Source organism: Mus musculus, chromosome 11 (assembly GCF_000001635.26).
Source record: "Mus musculus strain C57BL/6J chromosome 11, GRCm38.p6 C57BL/6J".
Taxonomy (NCBI): domain Eukaryota; kingdom Metazoa; phylum Chordata; class Mammalia; order Rodentia; family Muridae; genus Mus; species Mus musculus.
The window spans coordinates 79,106,554-79,130,502 of NC_000077.6; the positions used below are offsets into that span (position 1 = coordinate 79,106,554).

Here is a 23,949-nt window from a genome sequence, read left to right on the forward strand (position 1 = left end):
CCAAGACTGCAAGCCCAGGGATGGTCCCACCCACAGTGGGTCTTCCCCCCTTGATCACTAATTGAGAAAATGCCCCACAGCTGGATCTCATGGAGGCATTTCCCCAACTGAAGCTCCTTTCTCTGTGATAACTCCAACCTGTGTCAAGTTGACACAAAACTAGTCAGTACAGATCCCAAGAGAAAAGCCCCCGGTGGCTGAGTGAACCATTCTTTTATAAAGCAACCTGCCAGCATCCATGGACTTCCCTTGGGGACTGGCATGGTGTCTTCACTACAGAACGCAATAGAGAAATACTGTGGGCTGGCACTGACACCCACAGCTGGCACAGAGCCAGTTACTCGATCCACATCTCACCTTCACATTTCTGTTCCAGTGGGGGATGTTAGTCAGGATCAGAGAGGCTCTGCAGAGGACAGTCGTCCCCAGGTCTCAGTGGTCTAGACAGAAGTGTAGCTGTCATTCTTGCCTGTGTCCACCGTGGCTTGAGGCTCTTCTCAAATCTTCCCAGTTGGGGCTGATGGAATCCACCAAGGGAAGGGCTGAGGTGAATTACAGGAGCTCTTATAGGGCTCTACCCTGCGGCCCGTGTTTCTTTCTGCTAACAGCTCATTGGCCAAAGAGTCATATGTCTATACCTAAAGCGTGGAAGGCAGAAAAACATGGTCCCACCATGGGCTCACTCAGCGACAGCAGCAAAAGCACACAGTGACGGAACATCTGGGCAGATATTCAGGATACAGCACCAGGTGAAAGGCTGAGGACAACTGCCTATTCTTGTAGCTCTTGCTTGGTTGTGACAGGGTATGTGTATCTAGGTTAGCTTTGAACTTGCAATCCCAGTGAGGATGGTGCAATTCTCCTGTCTCAGCACCCCAAATGTTAGAATTATAGGTGGGAGCCATGGTACCTAGAGTTTCTTACCTGTTAACATTTGGAATATTCCTTGTCACAGGAAGTCTGTCTTGACACTGCAGGGTACTAAGCAATGTCTTTGGCATGTAACCAGCAGCCACCACGCTCCAAATGATAACCAAAACTGCACTGCCCTTTGTCCCCGAGGGAAGCACGAGGTAACGTCTGCATTAGACGGTCAGGGGCAGAATAATCTTTCGAAGAAAGAAAATGATGACATTACCCTTCTCCCACAAGATTCTTGCTCAGATTTGTCTTTACTGATGACTCTGGGGCTCAGATCAGGTAAGGTGACAAACTGCTCAGCACAGGGCTCGTATAGCGTGGATGAATCCGCAACAGGACATTTGTATTAGAATTCTCCTGCTGGCCCCAAGTGCGGAGCAAGAAGAGATGGGGATTTCTATCCTCTGAGAAACCAGCTGGGCCCAAGGCCATCCTTTCTGCTGGGTGGGAATCCAAGGCTGGAATGTTCGAGGAGTTGCCTGGTGTTCCAATGATTAAAGTCAAATCAACATCTGGGTAGCAATTCTGCCAACCAAAGGACGCAGGTCCAGGAATGTGCTGAGGCTCCCACGTGGGCAAGCATGGAAAGACAAACAAGTATCTGCCCAGGGAAGGGCTCACACAAGGCACTCGGCCATCCACGATCCTGCAGTGACCGCTGCGAGGTGGCACGTGACCAGAGACCACCCTCCATCCCAAGCACCCCACTCTCTAACCTCTTCCTGACTGCACATGCTGATGTGCATATGATAACACCACTCTACCTCGGATCCGGAATAAGCAGACCTGCTTTCAGATTCCATCTCTGCCATGTTCTACCTATGTGGCTTTAGCCAAGCACTTGACTTCAACGCTGTCCCCGGCACTTGTCCAGTTTGTACCCACCATTAAGATGGTGGCATGAAAGCAAGAACTTAATTCACACAGGTTTCACCAAACTGGCGTCCCACATGGTCTATGCTAAGAGACATTTTTAGTTGCTGGAATAATGCTGACCCACCTGATCCTCAACCCCTGTATCTAAAACCATCAAAGGAATTATGGAAGTCATAGTTTTTATTGACTTAAAAGCTTCAGACATGCCAGAGAAGAGAGACTCTCAGTTGGGGAATTTCGTCAGACTGGCCTACGGGCATATCTATGAGGTATTTTCTTGATCGCTGATTGTGGGAGGAGCCAGTCTACTATGAATTGTACCATCCCTGGGCAGGTTGGCAGGCTGAGCAAGTCAAGGGAAGTAAGCCAGTCAGCAGTGTTCCTCCACGGCCTCTGCATCAGTTCCTACCTCCTGGTTCCTGCTTGAGGTCCTGCCCTGGCTTCTCTGAAGGATGGCCTCTAGTCTGTAAGCTGAAATGAACTCTTTCCTCTCCAAGCTGGTTTTCATCACGGTGTCTGTCATAACCGAAAGCAAACTATGACAGTGATCATGTGCACAAAGTTTTCCTCACTGCCTCCTACGGCAATCACTGGCCGAGGCTTGTTCCCTATGGTGACAGTGACTAGATATATAGCCTTGGTTGACATCCTGCCTCCAAAGCAACCAAAAGAAGCCTTAAACCTGCCTCATGGAACTCAACAAGGATTAAATGAACAAGTACGAAGGGAATTTGGCACAGTGGGAAGGGCCTGAGGATCATCAGTGGTTATTCCTACAGACGTAACAGGGCTCAGCCTGAATCCATTTGCAGCTTGCAGTAGAACATTAGCACAATGTCAGACACTGAGGAAGGGTGCGAGAAATGCCAGCCATTGTTCTTCACACATAACTTGCAAGCCCTTTGGTGGGAATCCCATATCCTGGGTACCACCTTTGTCTGACCTGTTCCTAGTGATTCTGTGCCTATAGAGAATTTGGGGTCCACATGTGTAAACATGAGGACCAGGCCTGGCCGCCAGAGCCAGGACCCACAATGTCCTCTGTTCTCCTTCCTAGAGGCTTCCTGACTCCTGGAGATGGTGGTCATTGGTTCTTGCCGTGCTCATACTTCGGCACCCCATTCATCCACAGCTCTCAAAGTGGAACCCTTCCCCGACAAGCTTTCCCTAGATGGCTAGTCGTTAGCATACTACGTTTACAACCTTAAGATATTCTTCCCAAACAACTGATTTTAATGTAACCACATTAAGTTCAAAATTAAGAATGGGCAGGTGTGACAGAGTCCTCCCTGCCTCTGTCAACTATGAATGAGAGCCACGTGCTAGTACAGCTCACGATGTCCTTGATGTACCAGACACAGCAGCACACGGTCACCTGGGACATAAAAGCTGCTGAAAACTTGGGCTATCACTCCCATTGGGTCTAAGCTTACCGGGCCACTCCTTACACTGACACTAAAGAGAAGATCTTGGGCTATGAACCTTACTGGTAGAGCTAGCATGCACAAGTCTTCCCCACCCCAGGGGGTGGAATGTAGGAGTCACCCAGAAAGCAAGTACACAAGAGGCAGGGCACAATGGAACAGGCCTGGCCTCTTGGTACATCCTAGATCCACCACGTGACCTTCATATTGACCAAGGATGGAGAACCATTGGAATATCTGGAGAATCAGTGAGTGTGAAAAATATCCACTGGGGCTTTCTCTTTGAGAACATCCAGCTGTTTCCCTAAATAGAATCATTAAGCAAGCTGTGGGTAATGACAGCGGGTGAAGAAGGCCAAGCGTGATAATAACCAAAAGAAACACACATGAGCATGTGTACACACACATACACACTTACACACACATACATGCTCACACACACATGCATGCTCACATACACACACACACACATGCTCGCATACACACACGCACAAACCCCGCCTCCAGACCCCTTCCTCGTAGTAAAACTTGCACAAGCCTGTCCATGCAACCCAGAATCAGGCTATCACCCTGATAGTCTTGCGTGTACGTGCCCTGTGTGCTCAGCTTTCCAGCAAGGGCAACCCTCAGGCAAGCAGTGAAATTCCTCTTTCCGACCCTCCTGGCCTCCTCACTGCAAGCCTGTCCTTTCCAAGTAGGCTTCCCTAACACCGATGGCTCGTCTCTTTGGGCACAGATCACCAGAACTAATATTTATATATCTTCTCTTCTTTCTTTAAATCTACTCATTTTTAAAAATCCGAAGGGGAGGGGCCCAGAGGACAGCTTTGTGGAGTTGGCTCTCTCCTTCTCCCTGGGGAGAGAATCCAGGTCATCGGGGATGGAGGCAAGAGCCTTGACCACACTGAGCCATCATCCTGCTGGCCCAGATTTGCTCACTTTTAAAATACACTTTACATCTTTACCATAAAAGGAACATAAATAATCATGCTACACTGAGATATTACACAACATCAAGAATAGCTGTCTGAGTGTCACACATCTGTACCCTGGTACTTAGGAGCCTAAAACAGTAAGGTCATGATTTCTAGACCAGCCTAAGCTACAGAGAGGTGTTGCACAGTTTTAGAACACTTTCCTAGCATGCCCAAGGCCCTGGGTTTGAAAGAAAGAAAGAAAGAAAGAAAGAAAGAAAGAAAGAAAGAAAGAAAGAAAGAAAGAAAGAAAGAAAGAAAGAGGGAGGGGGAGGAAGGGGAGAAGGAGGGGAGGGGAGGGGAGGGAAGGGAAGAGAAGGGGAGGGGAGGGGAGGGAAGGGGAGAAGAAGGGAAGGGAAGGGAAGGGAAGGGAAGGGAAGGGAAGGGAAGGGAAGGGAAGGGAAGGGAAGGGAAGGGAAGGGAAGGGGAGAAGAAGGGAAGGGAAGGGAAGGGGAGAAGAAGGGAAGGGAAGGGGAGAAGGAGGGAAGGGGAGAAGAAGGGAAGGGAAGGGGAGAAGAAGGGAAGGGAAGGGGAGAAGAAGGGAAGGGAAGGGAAGGGAAGGGAAGGGAAGGGAAGGGAAGGGAAGGGAAGGGAAGGGAAGGGAAGGGAAGGGAAGGGAAGAAGGAAGGAAAGAAGGAAGAAAAGAAAGAAGAGAGAAGGAAAGAGGGATATGAAGAAGCAGAAAAGAGGAGAAGGAAGAGGAAGAATAAAAAAGTTCAAGGCCAGTCTGCTCTACAGAGTGAGTTCCAGGACAATCAAGGCTACACAGAGAAACCCTGCCTCAAAGAAAAAATAAAAATCCAGAGGCTGGAGGGATAGCTCAGTCTGTAAAGTGCCCACATTCCCGAATTTGGACCTAAGTCCAGACCATAGCACCCAGGTGAAAAGTCAGGTACATTGGTGGCGAATGCTTGTAACCCCAGCTTTAGAAAGGTAGACAGGAAAATCCTTGGGGCTTGCTGGTCAGCCAGTCTAGCCAAATCAGCAAGGCCCAGGTCCCACTTAGAGACCTACATCAACAGAAAGGGTGGCTGGTTCCTGAGCAACAACACCTATGGCTGACATCCAAACACACCACACACACACACACACACACACACACACACACACACACACACCCATTCATACAACCCTAACAATTCCCCCTGACCCCCAGCTTTGAAGCAAATATCTGTGCCTGGTCAGTGCCACCCAACTGTGGACTGACATGAACTCTGGTTCCACTGAGGCTTCACCCTGTGCCCCGGACTCAGTGACTGAAATACCCGGTTGGCAGTCATGTGTTACTGAGTGGGGACAGCTCACCAGATGACACTGTTCTCAGGATTTTGAAACTAGAAGAAACACTGGAAAAGATCACCAGGCCTCCCTCTGGTGGCCCATATGCACGTACCAAGGCTCATGAGAGGACTGTGTCACAGGGAGACTAAGAGCTAGGTCTAAGGCATCATGGGAGCAGGTACCCCGATAACCCTGGAGTCCTGGGCCAGGCTACCCACTACTCTTATTTCTTATTCCTGCAGAAATCCACAGACACAGGCAGAGTGTCACACAAAGGCATTCTGGCAAGAAGGGCATGGAGTGGGCAGGGGGACAAGGAAGTGAGACAGTTACTGCACATGGCACTCCTTGCCCCACCATGTCCCCTCTGACTGAAACATACATTTCCGGGCAGACACGGTTTCTAAGAGACACCCAACTTCTCAGATGCCTTTCCCAGGCTCCGCAGGTAAAAACCTCAGCCTTGTGCACAAATCATTCCCGCTCTGAACACCGGGGCCTCCGTCCAATGGCTGCTCATCTGCCCCACCCTCGCCCCCACCCCAGCTGCCCGACTTACCCGGCTATGCCCACTGAGATATCTTATCAGCCTCTCACTTGGGCTGCTGGGCGGGAATGGGATCACCTGGGGCACCTGCTTATGGGCTGGGCAGGGACACAGCCGCCTACCGGGCACAGGGAGTCACCCAGCAGACCGCACTGAGTCAGAGGCCAGGGTCCAAAATCAGTTTCCTGGAGGGCCTGTGACACCACCCAATGGTTCAGACATGGCCATCAGGGCTCAGACGGGGCTGCCAACCCGACTCAGAAAACGGCTCCGTCAAGGATTTTTTTTTTTAAGCTGTACAAGTGCCAGAAACCTCTTCCTCTTGTTATTACTTTTGAATGTAAATTAAAAGACCTGTTCTTTCATGTCTCTGGAATGCCGATATCAGTTCCTCAGCTGTCTCCAGGAAAACATGAGCTCTGCTGGAGTCAGAAACAGCGGGGCTCAGTCCCCTCGTCCATTTAAGGACATTGGCCAGGCATGTGACAGTGGGTAAGTTGTCTCTTTCACTTTTTATGACTAGGATAGACTTCAAGCTTCCCAGTTACTGCCACCTGCTGTTCCTTCCCATGCCCAGAAAGCCACTGGCTTCGATTGCCAGGCTCCGCACACCGCTGGGACCCCACACCCCCACTGCAGGAACTACTACACAGTCCTTGCACAAAATCTGCGCGGTAGCTTTGCCCTCAAGTTCAAGTCTTTTGCTTAAACTCCTTAGATGGCCTCCCTCACTGCTCCTCAAGCTCTCTGGATTTGTGCATTTGTGTCTGAGTGTGTATTCAAGTGGGGGCGTGTAGGGGCCAGATGGTCAACCTTAGGTGTCCTTGCTCGGGGAGTGGGGTCTGAGGGGGGGCATCCACCATGTCTTTAAGACAAGTTTCTCACTGTCTGGAGCCTGCCAAGTAAGCTAAGTTTGCTGGTCTGTGAGTGGAGGGATCCTCCTGTCTCTGCCTCTCCAATACTGAGATGGGAACAGCCATCTACCACACCCAGCTTTTTTTTTTTTTTTTTTTTTTTTTGTGGGTACTGGAGATGGAACTTGGGTCTTTGTGCCCAGACATCAAACAACTTATTAACTGAGCTTTCTCCCCCTTATCCTTCCTCTACTTTCCTCGCTCCCTGTCAGACATAGATCCCTAGCATGTCCAGGGAGGGGCCTCTGCTCCAAACCACAGCAGCCATCGAAGTCCCATGTCGGGGCTGGCAAAATGGCTCAGTGGGGAAAGGTACTTGCCATGGAGCCTGAAACCTGAATTTGATCCTGGAAAGTCCTCTGATCTCCACACCTACTCTGTGGCATGCTGGCTGGCACTCTCTCTCTCTCTCTCTCTCTCTCTCTTTCTCTCTCTCTCTCTCTCTCACACACACACACACACACACACACACACACACACACACACACACAGAGTCCATGTGGATGACAACTGTTCCAGGAAGATGGGACACAACCAAAGGGCCTCAGGACCCCTAACGTTCTCTCCAGACACAGAAGCAGACAGAGTGAATGACCTGCAGACCACATAGCCATGGGTCTCTTAAGGGGAATAAGCTGGACAACAGAAGCCCACTGAGCTGAGCTGAGCTGAGCTGAGCTGAGCTGAGCTGAGCTGAGCTGAGCTGAGCTGAGTCTGTCTTGCTTCTGCTTCCCAGCAGCAGGCAAATCCTTCAGCTCTGCTAGCGAGTGTCACCAGTGCGACTGCACTCATGCGGGGCCCATTATTTCCTCCCCGAGTCCCCTCCCTCCTTGACATACCCCTTAATTAAAGTTTAGGGTTGGGATTTTTTTTTTATGATGCTGTTCTTTAAGCACATGACAACACAGAAGGAAGAGTTATTTAAATCCAACTTGCAAGGGGAAACCGGCATCGTTAGAAGGGCAAAGCAAGAGCACATTTCACTGGGTTTCAGGTATTTCAAGGTCACTTCTGAAGAACAAGACAGAAAAAAAATGGGATCCTGGAACTAAGGAGCAACAGCCTGACAGAGTGACATGCTGGGTTTTACTGTGACTCCTTCCATACCTAACTTACCCATGGCACTCCGTCTGTGACAGAGACACACTCCATCCGAGAGTGGGAAAGATAAAAGGCAAGGTGAAAGGTATGGATGGCTAGCAGGCCCACAGCGGACAAGACACCCCCAGCCTGTCCTTGCTCCTCCTCCTGCAGCCACCCCGGTCCCACTTCCTCCCAGTCTCTCTGGTCCTCCCTGGGAGGTGTTCCCATGATGCCAATGATGGGGCTCTCCTCCTCCTGGGACGATGACCTGGGGGTTGCTCCTGAAATGAGGTCACCCACAGGAGACCACATGCCCATGAAAACCAGGCCTCCGATGACAGCATCTCGAATTTGTCCTAGGATGGTCCCCACCCAGCCTGGCATGACCTGGCCAGATGGATAAGCCACCAGGGGCTCTGTATCTGTGTTGTATCCCGTGTCCTATTTCACTAGATCAAAGTTCTGCACCTGGATGTTTGCAGGTGTCACAAGAAGAATCCCTTCCCGCACCCTACTTCCTAGCAAAGAGAAGAGCTTGGTGGGGAGAAATTGAATTTAAAAGTACAGCTTGGCAGGCTGGAGAGATAGCTTAGTAGTTAAAAGCACTGGCTGTTCTTGGAGTTCGAGTGTTCCAACACCCACATGGTGGTCCACAACCATCTGCAATTCCAGTTCCAGGGGAAGGACCCCCACGGGCACCTGGCATGGACATATATACATGCAGGAAAAGAAAACACTCATACGCAGAAAATCAAAACGCTAAGTGCAGTTTTGTCCAGGTGTGGTAGCCCTCGCCTTTAATCCCGGACTCCTTGAGTTTGAGGCCAGCCTTATCAAAATAGTGAGTACCAGGACAGCCAGGGCTACATAGTGAGACCCTAGCTCAACAAACCAAACCAAATGCAATTTCATTTGCATTTATGAGCTATAACCATAAAAATGAAGCCAGCTCTTTTAGTTTGATTTTTTTTTAAGAAAGAAAGAGAAAGAGAGAAGGAAGAAGGGGGGAGGCACAGAATTATATGGTACACATGAGCCTGGCAGGACGGGCAAGAATAGGCACCATGTGGAGCTGACAGTCAGGGTGGCTGAGGAAACCTACTGGACTAAATAGTTCCAGAGCATGATTTCCTGTGGGGGCCAAATATTCCCAGCCATAGCCACAGAACTGGATCCCTGCCCCTATCTCAAACCATGTCTTTAAAAGGACGTAAGAAGTAGAGAGTAAGAGTTGGCAGCTGAGGCTCCAGTCCTAGCTTGACCACCCGCTGTGACCCAGTGGCCTTAGACACAACCGGGTAGTTCACGAAGACTCTCAACTTTGTCATTTTTAAAGGGCAACAGACAATGGTGCCTATCTGTTCATAGTGTTTCCTGAGGCCCTAAGATCAGGGCGTCGGGTACACCACACACAGTCGACTGTGCAGAGTGCTAATTGGAACTAAAATGATGAGGGGTTAGGCAAGGTTGGCAAATTCCACACGGATGCTTTCAACTGAGTGGTATCCTTAAAGCAAGGTCAACTCCCATTTCCCTCCCGACATGAAATACACTATCCAGCAAAGACAAAAAGCAGTTTCAAAAGCCAAGTCCTTTGGCCAATACCACGTAATGAGCACCTGTCAGGAATTTAAACATATTTCCCAAATCCTTAGCCCTTCCTTGTAGATGAGATACCATGGCTTGAAATCTGCCCCCACCTCCCTCACCCCCCGCCCCTACTGATCATACCAAGCCAAAATTTCACAGCCAGGTCTGCATACTGGTCTTGGATTCTGGACTTTACCTAGCCCATGGCTGTCTTGCTGCAACAGTAAACATGTCTACCATTCAAATTTTCTAAAACTGTGAAGAACCCCCAAAATGCCCTGATTCAGAAGTGTCAAGAACTGTGCCCAGAGAAAGGGAAGTCAAAGGCTTATGACTCTCGAGAAAAAACCTTGCCATCAGATTCCCCATCTTCCCTAGAGGAATAGGTGCTGGCTCCGGTGGGCAGACACCAGCTGCAGAGCAAGGCGAAGGTGAGCTGAACAAGGCTGTCAGGAAGGCCAGTCTGACCTGTGCTGGCTGCTGCCTGCATCAGGGCTCACCAGGAACCACAGCCTCTAGAAGATCCGAGTGTAAAATTACCTTCTGAGATGCTTCATGCATTTCTATTTTGAAGCCACCCACTCCTAGCTGATGCTCACACCCTCCCAGGCGATTCCCTCCTCCCCACGTACAACTTAACTGCTTGTCAGCACCGTCTGTCTGTGGGCAAAGGAGTCCCATCAGGTGGCTGACCCCAGTAAATAATTAAAGGGTGATCCCACAGCCCCAGCGGAGGCCTATTGAGAGGAGGGAGCCCTGCTAAATTAGACATGGCAGGGAGGCACGCTAACAGCTTAGCAACTGCTTCCTTGACAGATGGTGAGCAGAGCGCAGCCCACAGAGCAGCCTGCCAAGGGCAAGGCAGGGCAGGACAGGGGCACGGAGCCTTGGCTCTCGGCAGGCAGGACCATCTCAACGACACGAGAGAGTCTGCGATGGCTCTTCAGCAAAGACCCGCACCACCCGGGGAAACCCACCACCCTCTCGAGGCTAAAACAACACCCAACCTTTTACTTCTTTTTCTCTTTTTAGTGGGAGGAAAACACCAACCAGAAAGTAAAATTTCCCAAAGTGCCAGCCTTCTATGGGCCGAGTGAGGGAGAAAGAGAAAAAGGTCAACTTCCATTTCATCTTCCCACCAAAGTGGGCACATGAGAGCGATCTGTGTACAGTTTATATGCAGGCCCACATAGGAGCAACAAATGCACAAATGCTCTGTGAGACAGGACTGGGCCAGGCACAGTGGCACATGCCTATATTTCCAGCTAAACTGAGCCTGGCTCAAAATCTAGAAAAACAAAGAAACCAGGCTGGTGGCACAGACCTGCAACCCCAGTGCTGGGGCGCTGGCCACAGCTGGGGAGCTGGTAGCAGGGGGGTTATGGACGCTTGGAAAAGTAAGAACAACTTGACAGACCCCGTCTCAACAGCAATATGCTTGTTTAGGATTTCTGAGGCTCAAGGTTCAATCCCAGAACCTCTAAAAACCAAGAGTTAAAAAACAGCTGGGACCGGGCATGGTGGCTCCTGCTTCTAATCCTTATATTTGGAGATAGACACAAGAAGATTTAAAAAAAAATTCAAGAACATCCTTGGTTACACTGAAAATCTGAGCCAGGGCTGGTGGTTGTAGATACCAGAATGCCAGCAGTTGGGTAGCTGAGGCAGGAAAATCTCTTGAGTTCGAGGCCAGCCTATTCTACATGGAGCATTCCAGACATCCAGGGCTACATGGAGAGAACTTGTTTCAGAAATAAACAAACAAAAGGCTGGAGACGAAGCTCAGTTGGTACAGTGCCTGCCTAGCAGGCACAAAGTCCGGAGTTCCATCCCAGGCACTGCAGAGCCCAGTCACAGTGATGTATAGCTGTAATCGTCGCACTCGGGAGGTGGGGGCACAAGGGTTGGAAATTCAAGGCTATCCTCAACGACAGTGAGTTGCAGGCCAGTATGATCAGCACTCACTCACTTAGGAGAGAAGGGGTTTTGGGGAGCCCTCAAGGGACTCTGGCTATTGTCACCTGTACTTTTAGTTTTTGAGTTTTGTCATTACCTGTGTTTCATTGTGTGTGTGTGTGTGTGTGTGTGTGTGTGTGTGTGTGTGTGTGTGTGTGTGTGTGTGACAGTGCATACAGAGAATGCTAGAGGAAAACTTATAAGAGTCAATTCTCTGCTTCCACCATGTAAGTTCCAAGGACTGAAGCCGCGTTGGCACGCATGGTGGCTAGTGTCTTAACTAGATGAGCCATCTCAACAGCCCTCACACGTGTTTTTAATGATGGGGGCAAAACGTTTTCATTTCATTTCTCAAACTTTGTTTTCCATCATATATGATGAGCTAGTCTGTCACAGTCTATCACAGAGACTATCTATCACCCAGGTCACTTAAAAGGCATTAATATTTGCTCACACTTAGGCAGTATTACTGTGTTGTGTGCCTGGTGTATCACATGATAAACAACCAGCCCTCTTCCAGAGGGAGAAACAGAGTTGTCACGCTGACTCGCTGGCCCCTCACCTGAGCTCCGCAGCTAGAGTTTCACAATGGGCATCGTCTACACACAGAACAGAGAGGAAGGGGTGGGGGTGGCAGGAGTAGCCGGGCTGCCAGGGATGTGTGTCTACAGAGCCAATAAAGGGGAAAAAGAACAAAAGGAGGACAAACGAGAGAGCACAAAGGGAAAGCACATGAGGAGATGCTCACCTCAAAAGCAGCTGCCCTGGGCGCACCCTTGACCCACTCCCCTGGCCTGCACCCTTCACCAGCCCTCCCACACATGTCCCTCTTCAGAAAGGCAAAGAAAAGCAGAAGAGACGGGGCCCAGACCCCAAGAATGTTGCACAATACAAGAACAGGAACTTTCTTCTTAGAGTGTAGCGTGCAGCTGAGCTCCCACGTGTGTGCTTCTCCACACCCTCCCTTCAAGTAAGCATTGTCCGGCTAGGGGGTCCCACAGTCATCCCTGGTTCCTCGGGCCTTGGGGAAGGTACAAGCTGTCAGATAGGAGAGAGCAGTACCAACACATGGCAGAGACTATCAGGGGCCATCACATGTAGACCAGAGCCACAAAGGCTCCCTTCCCTTGCCTTGAGTGTCTACATGTTCTGGAGCTGCCTGACAGATCAGGGACTGATGCAATAGAGCCTCTTACAGCACCTTTTGATTAATGCCAGTTCCTGGAAGCTAGGAAAGTTACTGCAGCATTGATGGTAACAGCAAAACTGGAAACACCCTAAACATCCATCAGGAGGAGACTGGCTTTAAGAAAAAGGTGACAGGGGGTCTGGACTCTGTGATGAGAAGACAGAAGCAGGAGGGGGCCATGTCAACACAGTGAGTACCAGGCCAGCCAGGACAACACGGCAAGACTCTGCCTTGACATGAAATCCCCCATACTAATAATGACACAGGCACAGTGAGGAAAGAGAATCCAGCTACCTTAAAAAGAGCAAAATGATGGGCTTGGTGGAGCACGCCTTTTATCCCAGCACTTGCGAGGCAGAGACAGTCAGATCTTTGTAAGTTCAAGGCCAGCCAGATCTACACAGGGAGTTCCAGGTTAGCCGGGCTACAGAGTAAGACCCCAGGTGGTAAAGGAGCAGGCCACCAAATCAATCCCCAGGACTCACAGACTGAAAGGAGAGAAGCCTTACGCTGTCCTCGGATGCACACACACACCCTACCCCACCCACAGGGTATGGCATGTGTGAGCATACACAATAAATAAATAAATGCAATAAAATTAATTTAGAATGTTTAAAGTGTGAATGCTTCTGAAGAGGGAAAGTAGGCAGGGTGGGGGGTTGGGGGGGGAGCATGGCAGCACTGGCACCATAGCACCACAGCATATATATGAAGGTGGTTTCCTTTTATTCTAGAGCCTTTTACAACCTCCCAGAATCTTGTACTATATGCATAAATTGCTTTCACTAAAATACACACACACACATATATATACACATACATACATATGTATGTGTGTGTGTGTGTGTGTGTGTGTGTGTGTATCTCACAAAACAACAACAAACTGTATATATCACAAAACAACACAGTGGCTGGCTGGCACTTTTCCAGGAGTGTTTCACCATCATCACAGAACAGGAAAGTACCAGACTATCAATTTCTCCATTTACAGCTAACGCTGCAGCCCAGGCACTGAGTGCCGTGATGCCAGAGATGGCAACACATGCCTATGACCCCTGACCTTGAGAAGCACAAGAACTGCTGCAAGTTCAAGTCCAGTCTAGTCTACAGAGTGAACTCCAAGCCAGCGAGGGCTACATATTGAGAGCCTGCTGAAGAAGAGGAGGAGAGGCAGTGGGGAGATGGGAGTGGCGGCACATGCCTTTAACTCAATCCCAACACCTGGGAATCAAAGGCAGGGGAATGTCTGTGAGTCCCAGGATACCTGGGTCTACATAGTGAGGCTGTCTCAAAGGACAACAAAAAGGACAGACAGTGTGTATGTGGCAGGTCAGGAAGAGAGACCACATCTCCAGTGTACAGGTCTGTCTTCCCTACTCTCTACCAAAGATGCGATACCCGACTGACATGACCTGGTCAAACCCTTCCGTAGTGACATCCCTTCCCAGGCTGCAGTTGCACATGGGGCAGATTAAGGATGGAAACAGCCCACAAGTCCCTCAGGGAAGTCAGGACACAGTCTTGGTTAGAACACCGAGCTGAGAAGCGGGGCTGCTGCCTCTAGAAGTAAGCTTAAGGACAGTGGGATGGGGCTGTTAACCTCTGACCCTGACACTCAGGGCATGGTCAGCCAGCATGGCCTCTCCCGAGTCCTCAGCAGGGATCCTGCCAATACACCACAACCTTGCAAACTCAGTGGGGCACGCGGTGCATGAACTGACCACTCTGCGATCAGAACCGCAGTGTGGAAGGCAAAAACAAGATCATCCTGGTGCCTTCATGCCAGCAACCAGGCAACTCAACAGCCTGAGATGCCAGACCCAAGCCTGTGGTGACGACCCTGAGCCAAACCACCCTGTTTAAATACCACTCCTGTCAGCATGTTTACACTGAGGAAAAACCTTGAAGAGCTGTGCAGAAGATCATAAAACCTAGGGCCAGGGGGAGCTGAGAAAACATGATGGGTTTTCTCTGCAATAAAAATCCACTGTGCCCACTTCATTGGAGGCCAGAAAAAACTCAGTCCAAATCGTAATACTTAATACCTAGTTAGCAAATGCTACCAAACCGAAGTCCAAATAGTCTTTTCAACAAACTCTATCCCACTGAGGGCCAGGAACAGAAGGAGTTCCAAGGATAATTAGAATGATTGCCACTTAGAAGACACAAACCACACAGATGAATCTACACCAGGCATGTACCACGAAGGGCCTCTTGCACAGGACCTCCTTAGTTTTCCAAGGAGCCCATGAAGAGCATCTTATATCATCCCATTTTACAGAGGAAGAAACCAAGGCTCTGGGGTGTAATAGCTCATCCCAGGTTTCAGAGCTATAGCAAATAGGCCAGTCTGGCTCCAAAGCTTCCTCTACCCACTCCACATGACACGACCCTGCCCGAAGGAGGTTCCCACTCGGCCAAGTATCGCACTTCCTCTAAACCCATTGTGTGCAGCAAGGCAGTGGAGCCTGTAACTTACCCCCTTCCAGACTCCAAAGTTCATCTACCTGAGCCTCAGAAGGGGGTACAAGCCAAGCAGGCAGAGGTAGGGTCTGCAGGGTGGGGGACACAGCAAAGGATCCCAGGAGCTCCAAACATCCTCCCACATGGCCACCTGGGTGCTAGGCTCATCCCTGGGGACTGTGTGTACATTGATAACATGCCAGAGTCACCGCCTAGAAGAGGAGAATCCACAGGTATATCCCTACCCCCCAGAACAGGTACCTTGTATCACATGTTCAATTGTCTTTGGGGCCAGGACTCCCTGAAGTAATGGCCTTCTGTGCACTTATGTATCCAAGTGTCCAGTAAATGTTTGCTAAGTATTACCATGACCCTCTGAAAGGTATGGAGGACAGAACTCTCCTAGGAGGTGACACACTGCAGGATCCCAATGCTGGGGTGGACCAGACCAAGACAACGGGAACCTCCTTCACAGTCCTGCTTCCCAGAGAATGTATCTCTCCCCCAAATGGCCAACTCCTCACCATGAAGCAAAGTTGGCCCCATCTACAGAAAGAACACACGCTCAGAAGACTATGTCCAGCTCCCTACACATGGAGGGAGTCCTTGATGTTCTGTCAGGAAGCCATAAGGGGCTGTGTGACAAAACCAGTCCTCTCACTGGCCTATCCCTTGAAGGCCTGTTTCTGTAGGCACACCAATCTGCGGACACTGCACAGTGGTGCATGGCAGTATATAAGTGTGCTTTGTGAGATTGCCAGCGCTGCAACCCAGGAGACAACCATCTAACGGAAGGGGTCGAAGGGGACAGGGCTGCCAACACTGACAAGGCAGGGGTCACATGAGAGCAGACGTGGCAACTCTCAAAACAGAGCTATCCAGTACCCCAGGCCTAGCACCCTCCCCACTAGGGAAGATAGGACAGGAAAGAGAAAGGAAACAGATGAGAGAAGCTACCCAGGCAGACCGGAAGAGCTCTAGGCACGATGAGGAGAGGCAACCTCAGACCTGAAATGGAAAAAAAAAAAAAAAGCAGCCCAATGTGTTGTGGACAAAACTCTAGGAGAGGTACAGGGAGGCCTAAACCAAAGCTCGAGAAGCAGGCCCAGTGACACGAGGGGTGTGACGCTCTCCTGAGCGCATCAGGAGCAGCACCCACCAAAGGCTGCCTATCTACGCACCAGCAGCCATCTCTAGTGCCACAAGGAACAGAAGATCGAAATAGCCCGTGCCTGGCAAGCCTTGCACAAGGCCAACAAAAGCACTGCCCTCCACTCAAGTACACAGTGCTACACGTTGGCGCTCCAGGTACAAGGAGGCCCTCAGATCGAGACCCATAGATTCTTGGAAGAAAGGTGTATGGCTGGGTAGTCCTTCCCTGCAGTCAAAGGCTACTTTCTGAAGACAGCCACAGTAAGTAGGCAAAGAAGGTAGACATGGTAACAGGCACAGTAGAGGGCTGGGATATGCTAGGACCCCATCCATGTCTGCAGATCTTAAGAGAGCACAGACATCCCAGGCTGCAATCTTTGTTCTCAAAGACATCAGAATCGGGGGCTGGGGAGACACACTGAGTGGGAAGCACGCTTGGTACACAACCATGAAGACCAGAGTTTGAATCCCCAACACCCATGAACAGGACTTGAAGAGGTCAAGTTAAGCCTTGAGAGGCAGAAACAGGAGATTCACCTAGGATGCTGGTCCAACCAGAACAGAGAGCTGCAGCGTCAGCAAGAGAGCCTGACTCAAGGGATGAGGGGTAGGGTGACGGCGTACAATGCCCATCTCTCTCCCTCTGGTCTCTGTACACATGTGCACACAAGCTTACACACATGCAAAGTGGCAGAAAAGCCATCACTTTCCCCTCCAGAACTCACCTGGGTCAGTTTCCCTGATAGCAGGCTCTGAGAGAGAGATTTGCCAGCAGGAATTTCACAGGAATTTCAGGAAAGAGGCCTGGACTGGGGAGGCTGGGAGCAACCCAGGTCGCAGATAATCCTGTGGGAACTGTCTGGACTGGTCTCTGATCGAGATGAAAGGCTATGATTTGTACCCTAGTTTCTAGATAAGGTGGCAGTCCCTGGGAAAAGACATTCCCTTTGCCTAAAGGCAATTCTAGGACTGACCGGGCTAGAAGCCATCAGCAACCAGAGCTTACAAAGCAGCGGACAGGAAGTAGGCTCCTGATGGGTCTTCAGCCATTCCAGGCCTCTGCAGCAAGCCTTGACTCTGCAGAGGGTTCTCAAAGCAGCTGTGGGCTACCATCAGCCCGAGGATCTCAGAAAGACACAACTCACATGAAGTCACGGAGGAAGAGCACTGTCACGCACAATGGATCTGACAGGATCTAATGTTCTCAGTCCTGGGTTTAGATTATTTTTAAGAACACATAATTTCACTTCAAAAAGAGAGAGAGAGAGACCTGTCGACAAGTTGCTCTCTGAATTTCTGAATTTTCCATTTTCTTCCTCATTGTGCTCAAGCTCCTACTTCACACACCTGAAAAAAAAAATCTATTTTTTGATCTGTAAACTCAAGCCATGTCACGTGAGCAGATATTCACACTGAGCTAGGGGCCAGGTTGTGGCAACAGAATGGTTAAACCTTCCCAGCGGGGACAAAAATTAAACCTGAGAAATGTTTCCCACATTAAACTCCATGAAAATTTACCCAAAACATTTTTACATAAACATGGCATGATTTTTCCCTGACAGAAGAAACGTAGGTTTTACCAAAGAAAACCCGAGAAAGGAAGGAAGCCAACCACCTAAGCCCTTACCACCTATACCACCTAAGCATGATGGCAGGGGCCGAGGATCCCAGCTGCCTGAGGCAGGAAGATTGGAATTGCAGGGCCTGCCCTGGCAACTTAGTAACACCCTGTCTCAAAATTTAAAAAAAAAAAAAAAAATCAGGTGGGCAAGAATACAGCACAGTCAACCACCCCACCCCCGGGGGGGGGGGGGGGCGGTGAATTCTAGAACAACAAAAAAATAAATAAAACAAGAAAGGGAAGGTGCCAAGAAGACAAGCCAGAGCCAGGCGTGGTGGCGCACACCTTTAATCCCAGCACTTGGGAGGCAGAGGCAGAGGCAGAGGCAGAGGCAGAGGCAGAGGCAGAGGCAGAGGCAGAGGCAGAGGCAGAGGCAGGCGGATTTCTGAGTTGGAGGCCAGCCTGGTCTACAAAGTGAGTTCCAGGACAGCCAGAGCTATACAGAGAAACTTTGTCTCGAAAAACCAAAAAAAAAAAAAAAAAAAAAAAAAGAAGACAAGCCAGAGAGAAGGCCATCCTTCAATAGCAGCCTTTGCATGTATTTGTCTTTCCGTCTTTTTGTTTTGTTTTGTTTTTTGTTGTTTTGTTTTGGTTTTGGGGGTTTTGTTTGGTTTTTTTGAGACAGGGTTTCTCTGTGTAGCCCTGGCTGTCCTGGAACTTACTCTGTAGACCAGGCTGGCCTTGAATTTAGAGATCTGCCTGCCTCTGCCTCCCAAGTCCTGGGATGAAAAGTGTGCACCTCCACCACCTGGCTTGTCTCATTTTTTAATAATTAAGTGGATTCCCGCTCTTTGGTGACATCTTTTTTGCTTAGTTGATTGTTTTTAGTTTTTTTTTTTCCCCCAGTTAGCGGTATACTAGGATCATTTTTTAATTCTTTATAGCAAGGGGGTGTTTTAAAGGCTGTCATTCAAATGCGCTTGGTCTTGCTGGCACAGTATCTCAGGGTTGTATGTTTAGGGTTAGACAGGTGGATTGTTGCAATTCCCCATGGGTGTAAACCATGCTGTGTTGAGCATCCTTGGGGACCACTAGTCACATTCTCTGAGTTCTCGCTGGCCCTTAACCCCTTTGATGTGCACTTGCCTCAGGCTGGGCATAGTGACATGGGTTTACAAACCTCAACAGGAAAGAGCATCCTATACTAGGATCCAGTTCAAGGCTAGTTTGGGCTCCATAGCAAGGTTCTGTCTCAAAAGCAAAACTCTTCCCCTAACAACCTAAGAGTGGGACCTCAAGCCTAAGGCAGCTAGCAGCAGAAAGGGGAAGCACACAGGAGCCCACTTCAGCAACTCCAAAAGCCAGCGCTGTCCCTTGCTTATTCTGCTTGTATTTCTAAGAGGCCATGGAGGCGGCACATAGGCTAGGGCTGGTGTGTGGAGGTCAGAGGACAATCCACTGGAGGGGGTTCCCTCTCCACCATGTGGCTTCAGGAAACTGAACGTAGGTCAGCAGGCTCGGCAGCAACCACATTTACCCCCTGAGCCGTCTCGCCTGGGCTGCCATCGCGTCTTACAGAGCTTCCTGTCACACAAAACTACTGTGGAGGGGCTGCAGACTAGTTCAGCAGTTAGGAGCACATGCTGTCCCTGCAGAAGACATGGCAGCCCACAACCATCAGTGACCAGTTCCAGGGGTTTCTGACACGTTCTGCTCCCCACAGATGCTGTAAGCACATGGTATAGTGTATACATGCAGGTCAGACACTCACATATATAAAATTGTAAACTTTTTAAAAGCTGAGGACAACCAAGGAAGACAACTGATACTAACCTATGGCTTCCACGTGTGCACATACATTCATGGAACCTACACTCTTGTACACACCACACACAGAGAGAGAGATTGGTTGACTGGTTGTCTGACTGATTAGTTATTAACACATGCTCAATACTGTAATCTCAGTGCTCAGAAAGCTGACTCCAGAGGACTGCATATTCCCGGGCCAGTCTCAATAGCCTCAACCAGAAGGAAAAGACCTTGTTTCAACAACAATGACAAAACCCCAGACATGTCCGTCTTCATCCTTAAAGGGAAAGGAAATCTCTCCTATAGGTAAAGTCACCCACCCTCTGTGGAGAATGGGTAGCCATCCCTGAGGTGGCTGGGAAAGCGTCGAGGGTATCCTGGAAAGGCTGAGACAGGCAGCAGGGAGTGGGGCAGGGTCACTGGGTTGCTGTTTTCCCTGTGTGGCTGGATTCCACACTCGCATCATCATGTGTCCAGCGACAGAGACCTGTCAGACTGCAAGTTTAATCCCAGGCTATCATACTACCAGTGGATGGCCCTTCGGGAGCTGCTTAGACCCCCAGGGGCAGCTGAAGATAAGTGTCCTCTGTGAGCAAAGAGCCCTGAACAGTTCCTGTACGGTTCCTGTACCAGTGGATGCTACAGTTACAAACATCCTCATCGACACTGGTACCCAACTCCCAGGGTGTCTCTAAGAGGACCAACAAGCATGGGCACCTTGGAAATGAAGCTGGGGCCACAGTCTTCCTCCCAAGATGGCTGATGCTGAGGGACCTGCACTCAAAGGGGCAGGATTCCCCTTGTTAGTGGGGATTCGGCTTACAGACAGCAGCCATCACTGCTTAAACGGAGGCAGCAGGACTTGGGAAGCTCTTTCTGCACCAGGCCAGTTCTGTTCCCACAGGACTCCTTGCTAGAAATAGCTCAGAAGAGAGTGATTCTGGAAACTTCTCAGCTCCGCTACAGAATCCAGGACTAGATGAAGAAAGGTCTGAGTGGCCAGATGTGGCACAGGCCTGTCATTCCAGCAGTCAGGAGTCAGCATTGGGCTACCTAACAACCTGCTTTAACACAAGCCTAAGTGTCCAGAGGAGAAAACTACAGGACGAGTCTCCCTTTTGTTCCAGAAAGGCTTGGTTTTGTTTTGTTTTTTTATGGTCTCTGTGAGCATCATGGAGGGAAGCTTCCAGCCTGTGGCAGTGCGCTCCCAGCAAGGACAGGGGAATCTAGTCTGGGACACACCATATCTGGCCACCAGCTCAGGGACTAGAGTCTGGTAGGCATTCACACATTCATCATTTCATTTTTTAAAAAATGTCGATGTACATATAACCGTTTTGCCTAAACGTGTCTGTGTACCATGAGTATGCTTAGTTCCCTCAGATGCCAGAAGAGGGCATCAGATCCCCTGGAACTAGAGTTACAGATGGTTGCCCATCATGTGGTTGCTGGTAATCAAACCTGGGTCCTTTGGGAAAGCAGCCAGTGTGCTTAACCACTGAGCCTTTTCTCCAAGCAACACAGTGATAAGCTAAAGTGTGACATGATAGGGGTGAGGAAGGGATTTTTTTTTTCCCAAACGAAAAGCAGCCCCCACCCACTTACTTCACTTCTGGTTTTCCCATCTACATACATATTTCTACCAATTTACATAACTATAAGTGCTGCAGGCATACAACTTCGCCATCTGGATATTTATTTTCTCTTAACGTAATGTTGTAAACAAGGCCGTGTTCTTTCCCAGCCTTCTTAAGTAGCTTCTGGGGTACATAATAACCCCTGCATTGTAGGCTGGGCTACGGCATGAGTAATTAACCATGGCCTTGCCGATGGACAGCTATCTTGCTGTCTTTTCTCCCTCCTGTATTACAGTTTAAATATGTTCTCATGAATTCTGCTTCATTGCTGAGTCGTTTGTCTTAGGAGAAACTTCCTAGGGAGAAAGGACTGGGCCAGGTACTGTGCACTGTGCTCTCCAAATGCACACGGGAAGGGGGTGGGGGTACCGGGAGAGACCAGGTAGATCTACTGAGTTCATGCTCAATAAGCACTCACAGAAGGAGGAAGGGCGGGGCCTCACTCCCAGGACCTCCTAGCAGGTGACAGACTCACAGTCTTCCCCGGGCCAGCAGGGCTCTACCACCTGCCCCCAGTCAGAAATGCAACTGTCAGGAAGGGTCAACAGTTCAAGGTCATGTTTGGCTACTTAACAAGTGAGAGAGAGGCTAGCCAGTGATACGGGAGACCTTGACTCAAAACAACAACGAAAAGGTATAATAAAAAGAGTTTTTAAAGTAAGAAGTAAGGTGCTGAGCACGGTGATGGGCACACATCTTTAATCTCAGCACTCAGGAGGCACAGGCAGGTAGATCTCTGGGAGTTCAAGGCTAGCCTAGTCTACACAGTGAGGCCCTATCTAAAGAAAAGGAATGAAAAACAGAGGCAGGGCTCACCGAAACATTCACATAAGACTCCAAACCTTCTTTCTCTTTATTCTTAACAGCTCCTCCCTTCCTAGACTCTGGGTCCTGGGAGTAGAGGTAGGCATATGGCAAGCTCCACACAGGCCACCATGACCTCCTTCAGGGAGCTCCAGGGAGCTAGGGTCCACTCCCTTGGGCTTCTGCATTCATGGCTCCATCAGTCACTTAACTGTTTACCCTGTGTCTCCTCCCAGCATTGAAGTGTTAGCCGCACAAAGTTTGTACCCACCGTCTTCACGGCTATCCCCCAGTCTCACAATAGTGCCCAACCCAAGTAGGTGCTAATCAAATACCTGAAGAGAAAATAAAAACCAGGCTGGGATTGCAGCACGCACAAAGCCCTGAGTCTGATCCCACAACAGAGTAAGCCAGCATGGTGGTGCACGCCGAAACCCAGCACTTGGCATATGAGGTAAGAGTATCAGAGTTCAAAGTCATTCTTGGCCAAATAGCCAGTTCAAGGCCAGCCTGGGCCACATGAGAAAAGGAGGGGGCGGGGGGGGAGAGAATAAGAAATGAATAGGAAATTCTCGTGTAAAAATCTTCTTCTAGGTCAGGCACCATGCTTCACACGGGCCCGGCTCACCAGCTACGAACAACAATCCCATTATAATCCTCATTACAATAAAGAAATGATTGCCCGGGAAAGGCTAAATGACTTGTCCAAAAACATGGTGAGGAGGCAGAGTCTGAGCTCTTCAAGCACCACAGGTTGTGATCTCACCCACTGTGATGTTGCTGCACACTTTCCTGGTTCAGCAGCAAAGACAGACCAGGCCCCTGAGCCTCCGAGCTTCTCAGAACAAGATAAAGTCTTGACATCCTGTGATCAAGAGAGTGGAGGAGGAGGCAGGGGCAGTGAGGCCGGGCAACTGCCCCCCCCCCGAGTGCCATCTCCTGCTTCCCCGGGGGAGCAGCAAGCTTGACTTTCGAACCCAAGCAGAACCTGGTTTGGCAGCCACAGAGTGGCAGGGGCCAGGCGGCTGCAGTGAGTGGGGCTGGGACTTTGGACAAGCCAAGTGCTTTGTCCTGCCGATCCGGAACTGATGAAGACAACTAGGGCCAGAGAGGAAGCTGAGTCTAAGATACAAAATGCTCAAGACAAAGTCTAGCTGTTTGAGGCCACCAAGTCTTACTAAGAAGAATCAGAAGCCATGTGGAGTGAAGAGGGAGGGCAAACGACCAAGTTTCCATGAGTCACGTGGCAGGCTGTAACACATGTGGCTTTCTGTACACAGGTATCACAAGTACATGATCAGTCTCCCCTCCCTTGACCCTCCCCTCCCCCTCCTCATGAACAACCAGCCAACCACAAAGAAGCTTTCTTGTCCCCTCAAAGACAGTTTCCACTTGCTAATGGAGTCATCCTTGCTCTGTTCTGTCCCCTTGGCCAGGATGAGTCAGGACCAACGAGGGGAATCTCCCTGAATACTTATCACCTTCTTTTGAGTAAGATCAGCCACCAACATGTAAAATACAACTGGGCCATGGGCCACCAACCACACTGCCTTGCTTTTCATACACAACACTGTGGGATTGGAACCTATGCTGGCTCCGTACAATCCAGTGCCCATCCCACTTGAGACTGTTCTTCAAAGGCGGCCTCTCCCCAGCTTCCTCTCCACCAGGAGGCAGCCATCTCTGGCCCTAACTCTTTTCTGTTAATCCAGGTTCCAACACTCTCAGGTATATGTTTTTTTCCAAACACCAAGCACCAGCAAGCTCT

At 49.8% G+C, this 23,949-nt stretch overlaps 1 protein-coding gene across 7 annotated transcripts in view; it reads right to left on the minus strand.

Moving 5' to 3' along the window:
* The window catches only part of Ksr1 (kinase suppressor of ras 1), a 133,094-nt gene that overhangs the window by 93,114 nt on the left and 16,031 nt on the right, over positions 1 to 23,949 (minus strand). The window contains exon 1 of one of the 7 annotated variants that reach the window (XM_011248775.2): positions 6,036 to 6,096. The exons of the other annotated variants lie outside the window; for them this stretch is intronic. The gene's annotated coding sequence lies outside the window, so the exon portion shown is untranslated. Of the gene's footprint in view, positions 1 to 6,035; positions 6,097 to 23,949 lie in introns of those variants that run through there. 7 annotated transcript variants of the gene reach the window in all.